Source organism: Lycium ferocissimum, chromosome 7 (genome assembly GCF_029784015.1).
Source record: "Lycium ferocissimum isolate CSIRO_LF1 chromosome 7, AGI_CSIRO_Lferr_CH_V1, whole genome shotgun sequence".
In the NCBI taxonomy this organism is placed as follows: Eukaryota; Viridiplantae; Streptophyta; class Magnoliopsida; order Solanales; family Solanaceae; genus Lycium; species Lycium ferocissimum.
In genome coordinates, this window is record NC_081348.1 from 62,033,821 (window position 1) to 62,040,950 (window position 7,130).

The window sequence follows — 7,130 nt, forward strand, 5'->3', positions numbered from 1 at the left end:
AGATAATAAAATTGGTTAAAATAAGCATTGCTAATTAATAAGCCATAAAGAAAATAACTTTAATCTAAATACTAAGTTATACTAAAATAAGTACGGCTAATAAGTATTAATTACATGGCAAAGAAAAAAACTAAGCTATGTATTTTTACGCTTTAAACCAATTAAGCGAAACTAAAGAATAGATATCCAACATTACCGTCATACCTCGCGTTAGAATTGAATTTCTTTTGTTAGCATTAGTGTTGAGTTGGTTTTGATTTGGACTTTATTTGAGTTACTAACATTTATGGGATATAAAACTTATTGGTATTCAAAATTCTAAGTTCAAGCTTAAAATAATATTATAAAATAAAAAACTATGAAAAAATTTAAGAATTATTTACAAATTACATTGTAAATAAATATTTTTATGTATAAAATATTTTAAAAATCGAATACACGTAATGTCGAGTCGGTTTGGTTCAGTTTGACTTTTTTTAGCTAAAACCAAACCAAATCAATTATGACCGGGTTTTTTTTTTCCAACACCAAATCAAGTCAAACCAACCCACTAGTCGGGTTTTTTTCTCGATTTGACTCGGTTTATCGGTTTGGTGCGGTTTGTCGGTTTGCTTTGTACACCCCTAGTTAACAGTGAAAGAAGATGGAGTAGTGGTGAGATGCAATTTTTATGAAAATTCTTAAATGAATAGCATCTTAATAAAATTAAGACTTTGTGATATATCTTAATTATTCAAATTTATCTAGATCTATTAAGTGGTTGTAGAATAAAAAAACAAATACACTTAACGATTGAGACCTGAATGATTAAAATTCAAACTTTAAAATAAATGTGCTTATGATTGAGATCTTAATAATTAAGATTCAGACCTTCATTAGGTGCGATCAAATGAGGCCCAAATTACCTTCAAGTTGAAGCTCTATTAAATAGCAAAGATAAAAATAATATTATTTTCCAACTATCTATCATTAGATCAAAAGTTTAATGAAGAGTAAAGATGCTCAATTTCAAATAATAAAAAAATAAAAATAAAAAATTAGAAAGTTGAGGTTTTTGTCCAAGCTTTTAGGAAACAATTAAGAACTTTTATTGTAAAAACTGTTTTTTAGAAGCTGAATAAAATATTTTTAGAAGCATTTTTGGAACCTTTGACAAGCACAAATTACTATTTAAATATTATAAAAGTATCTTTCAAATTAATTAATCAAACAAAAATTTCCACTCTTCAAAGAAATATTTTATAATAAAACTACTCTGAATCACTATACTTTAATTAAACAAGTAAATAGATGGATTTAAAAGCCGGTAGAAGAAGACAGGTAATATTCCAAAATCTCAATTATTTACAATGGGATCGACCAACAAAGAAAGCTTTCCGCTTCTTTTTCTCTTTTCGATTTATTTAATTGTCTGTTTAGATTTGTTTTGATCTTCTCTTTTTGTTTAGATTTATTTGACTTACAATAATATAAACGTGATAAAATTATTGACATGAGACATTCTATGCCATGTCAATTGTTCTATATCACGGGCCTTGAATTCAAGGCTCATAATATGGATAAACAATTTCAAAGTTTAATAAATTATTGGCATGATATAAGTAGTCTTTGGAGTCCGATTTTTACTAAGAGAATCCAAATTATAAAATAAACACATCAAGAAGCTATGACAATCCTATATTTACTACCTGTGCATCATTGGCTAGGAAAGATACTATCAACGATCATTACGGCACCCGAAAATTGAAGCATAACGCTTCTATCCTTTCGTCTGAATTCTGGGCTACGTTACGATTTTGTCTTCTTAGACAACTTGTACTTATGTTCCTTTTACTTCTACCCTTTCACCTTTAAATCTCATACTTTGCTATCTGATATTTTCATAACCTTCTTCCCGCATAGGTGAGATGAACATTCGCACCCTGGGGCTCTAACAGATTACTTGCACATTCAGTACGCACATGATCTAATAAGGACTTCATGTTTACTATCGCTCCAGTCACAATCGCATGAGGTAGAACGATTTCCTTAAGCACAACTCTATTGCACGGTCTAGAAGATGAAAGAAAGATAACATTTCCTAGATGCCATGCAGTCAGGGGTGGCATTTGGGTGAAGCCTAGACTTAGGCCCCTCATCTTTTGAGGTCCCTTTTTTCAACAATATAGTTTTTTTTTTTTTTTTTGAAAAATTATAAAGTATTTTAAGTACTTTTTGTCATTAAAAGAAAATAGTTAATTAATTGACGGAAAATAAGACCCCTAAATCAATAAGTAACGTATAGTATATAAATACTTAATCTATATTTAGTAAATTGACAAAAAAGAAGACCCCTGATTGGTTTCTGTACAATGCCCAATCTACTTTTAACCTTTCTCTATACTTTGGTATGTAGAGAAATATAGCAGAAGAAAACTAAATCGGGGAGACCTTTTGCTAGCCCAAGATCGTTAACTAAGATCGGAAGATTCAACTAAAGAAGAGGAAGCTTTGGAAAGGAAGTGTTTACTTGAATTGCTTTGAAGTGGGTTGTGTTGGGTTAACTTGGCTTGATTACAAATGTTCAAGGCCACCCCTATTTATACTTGTCTAGGGATGGTTCTAGATAGAATTATCTAGATATATCTACAAAAAAAATCTAGTAAACTTTATCTTCTACCACTACTCTAGAATATCTAGATTTTTCTTTAAGATAATTATCCAAGATCCTACACTAGACTATTCTAGATCCCTTACTAAATACCTAGGATTTTTTATACCTCCAGAAATCAACTTTATTTCTTCACACTCCCCCTTAAAGTGATTTTTGGAAACTACCCCAAGCTTGTTGCAGAAGAACTTAGATGAAGCTTTTGGGTGTGCCTTGGTGAAGATCTCAGACATACTTTCCTATCTCCCCTTGCTTCTTCAAATAACAAAGGTTTTCTGCCATTAATTGGGCCTGCAAAGAAGCATGAATACGTACCGGCAAATTTTTCATCGTTATAGCGAGCTGGCTTAACAATTTTTCTTTTTGGCCTTTGCGAATCGCGTGAATCATCTCCATGCTGAGTTTTACGTTCTTGAGTTTTCAGACTCCCCCTTTCTCTTAGCTCCTTGACAATTGTGTTATCTGGAGAACCATCAGAGTCGATGAAGATCTGACCATGAATACCCTTCGAAGACTCAACACCAACATAGGATCCACCACTACATTCCCTTTCCAGCTCCTCAATAAATTGTTTGCCAGCTTCAGAGCTTCCAAAAACCATATTGCTTGTATCTCCATATGAAATTTTCCAAAAATCATATTGCTTGTATCTCCATATGAAATTGATCCTTCAAGGTCAACCTTTTCATTTAGTTGACCGCCGGCTTCTCCATCTGCTTCCAGTATTTGATCTGAGCTAGTGATTGACTCTGATACGACAGATGATTGACCAGAGACTTCAACTTCCACTACAACTCCCTCAATGCTTTCTCCGGAATGGTCCCCGTTGCCATATATAGTTTCAGACACTTCATGCTGAGGTTCTACTTCAATACCATCTACGTCCATACTTTTATTACTAGTTTCAGGATCTGCTTCGTTGATTTCCTCGGTAGCAGCTACCATGTCACTAGTCTAAACGTCTTTGGAATCTTCTTGCTTTTTTTTTATGACACCAATGCCTCCCTTCTCCACGTGATGGACCATATTATCTCTTGAATCCATGATCCAGTCTCTTTCGAAATTGAAGGAAGCCAGGGCATCTACTACTCGAGCCTCAGCTACGAAGCACATTCCCCAGTCCTCTTCTTCTTCAGCATCTTTCTCAACTTGAGCCATGTTGCTCTCTTTTGTTCGGCAATATCTTTTTATGTGTCCTATTTTACCACACCTGTAACATTTGAGAGTTTTCTTATAGTTATTATTAGACTCTCCCTTCTTTTCTGGCGAGCTGGAAACACTTTGAAATCGGGAGTGTGGCGTATCTGTGAATGTTTTTCCTTTGAAGTTCCTCTTGTCGCTACTGAAAGAGCATTTCCTTCCCCTTCTTTAAAACATACACTAGTCATCTATTTGGCTAGTAGCTCCTGTGATGACAACAAATTCTCAAACTCCTCCAAGGATGGTTGTTGAGCCCACCCTTGAATTGATGTAACAAAAGGAATATATTCTGATTTCAAACCACGAATGATAATTCTTCTCATTCGTGCTTTAGAAATAGCCTCGTCTGTATTTAATAGAGAGATTTCAGAACATAAATTTTTAATCTTCAAGAAGTACTCAGCGATAGAAAGATTATCTTGAATAGTGTTGGCCAATTCGTTCTCCAAAATCTGTAGCCAAGCTTCATCCTTTTTGTTGAACAAACGATCAAGGGTCCTCCATATTCCACGAGCTGATTTACACCTTATAATATGATCAAATAAACTGGGAGAGATGGACCTCTTCAAGATGAATTCCGCCTTGGCATTAATCTGCTTCCACTTATTACGTGCGTCGTTACTTTCCGGTACGTCGGCAGGAGGATTTGTGTTACTCCCATTGACAACTTCCCACAAATCCTCGCCAACAAGGTAAGACTCCAAACAGGCCTTCCATACCTTGTAGTTGGATTGGTTCAATAATTCCATCCCCAGTCCGTTAGCACGACCACACACATCCATTTAGAAAAAACAATTGAATCGACCACTAACCCGATCTTGAAAATATGTCCGAAGCTTCAACATATGGCTATGGCTCGATAAATCTATGTAGAGAAATATAGCGAAGAAAAGTAAATCGGGGAGACCTTTGTGCCCAAGATCATTAACTAAGATCGGAAGATTCAACTAAAGAAGAGGAAGCTTTGGAAAGGAAGTGTTTACTTGAATTGCTTTGAAGTGGGTTGTGTTGGGTTAACTTGGCTTGATTACAAATGTTCAAGGTCCTATTTATACTTGTCTGAGATGGTTCTAGATAGAATTATCTAGATATATACAAAAAAAATATAGTAAACTTTATCTTCTCCACTTTACTCTAGAATATCTAGATTTTCTTTAAGATATTTATCCAAGATCTACACTAAACTATTCTAGATCCCTTACTAAATACATAGGATTTTTTGTACCTCCAAAAAATCAACTTTATTTCTTCACATGGTAGACTTCAAATAAAAATAAACATGATTTTTTTTCTATTCTCGTTTTTGTGATTAAATAAAAAAAAGTTAAGGCCCCTCACTGAAATTTGGCTTTAGGCCCCCAACAGTATTGAGACGCTCCTGCATGTAGCCTCCCTTTAATAAATGTGGTCGACAACACACCGATAAAAAATCTCCTACTAGAAACGACTTAGATATAAAAATATTTTTGATTTTATATGGTATAAAAAAATTGAGATTCCGGTTCCGCCCTTGAGTTTGAGTATAGAATGACTTATCTTTAAATTTTTGTCACGTTTACACCATTGCAGGTCTAACAGAATCAAAGAAAAAAGAACGAAATAAATCTAAAAGAGAAAAAGAAGCGAAAAAGAAAAACAATCTCTTTTACCTTATCCCATCTTAAATAATTGAGATAATGGATGTACTTCTCCTGGCTTCTAGGGTTCTCTATTTGCTTGTTTGATTATCTATAACAAATGATTATGCTCAAGGTAATTTGTAGACGGGTTGTGGACTGCAAATGATTATGTTCAACTATATCCACCCCACCCCCCCCCCCCTCCTCTCTTTTTTTATATATAAAAATAATGGTGATGTCTGAACTAATTTGTGTACATCTTTATTTCTCGGAATATCTAGTATTCCCCATGAGCGAAATAGGCGAAAAACTCTTAACATATATACTCCTAGATGGAAAGAAATCATTAAGCAATTTTTACCTCTACAGGATGTGAACTTGGAGCTTCCATAAAGAGATGCTTAGTATAGCGGTAAAAAGTTGTCGTTGTGTGGCCAGCAGTGGCGGAGGGAGTTCAAAATATGAAGAAGTAACACGAGAAAATTAAGGATGAAAAACAGATCGGGGGAGGGGGGTGTCCCTTCAATCATATATTACTTTGAAAATCGTAAAGATTCTTGAAAAAGGCGTAAGAATTAAATTACTAATATTATAACACATAATTAACATCCAATAAAAAAATAAAAAAAAAAAAAAAAAAAAAAAAAGTGCTCAACAAATGATGTTGTCATAGTTAATAAGATTAACTACTAAATATAATTCGAACAGAAATTTCATTTTTACGGAGTATAAGTAGCCACTATTAAAATCAATTTGCAAAAGGTTATTTGCCTAGGTTATTTAAGCTAAGTTGATAAAGCCTTTATTATTTTGTAATGATGATGTTTAGAAGTTGATGAAGCCTTTATTTGCAAGAGCTTAAAAAAGGTAAAACTTAAAAAGTAATTAACGAAGTGTTGAGGAGAAGACCAACCCCCTAGGCTAGCAGAGCAATAAGATTTCTAAATATAGAATTAGTTAGGGCTAAATGTGCTCAATTATTTGAAAGACGAAAGATTATTAGCCCCACCTCAAATAATACGGACTATTTAGAATGGAAGTCCTGACATAAAAGACCATTTTGGATCTTTCAAACTATAGCTAAAAGTGTACAAAGTAAAAATCGAAAAAATGCTTAAGCGAGTGAAGCAGTGATTCGAACCTGTGATGTTGACAAACTTTTGAACCCCCTCAACCATCGAACCAAGCCTCTTAATTGTATCAAGGGGGTTCATTAAAAGATATATAAACGCAAAACTCAAATTTGACCCTACATATATAATGTAATTTTTCGGTGAAGGGTGTTCAGATGAACCCCTTGCCACCACCTAGCTCCACCCCTGGTGGACAAGAAGTCAGAGTTCGAATTCCATAGTATGAAAATGTATATAGGATCTAATGCAACCCAACCCTTTTCTGAATCCAACACATAATGAGATCTCAGTACATTGAATTACCTTTAAATAAGTTATACGCTTGTGCACATTCAACTTCTCCTTCTTATCCTTTTCCTTTTCATAAATAATAATCACGAAGCAACGTGTGAAACAATTTGTTCCTCTTCCCAAATGCCAAATAATTCACTTCTTAAATTATTTATAACATCCTTGCACATTTGCACCAACACATCCCATTGAAGAAAGCGTAAATTGGTCTTTGCGCCTTAAACCTCACTTGAAAAA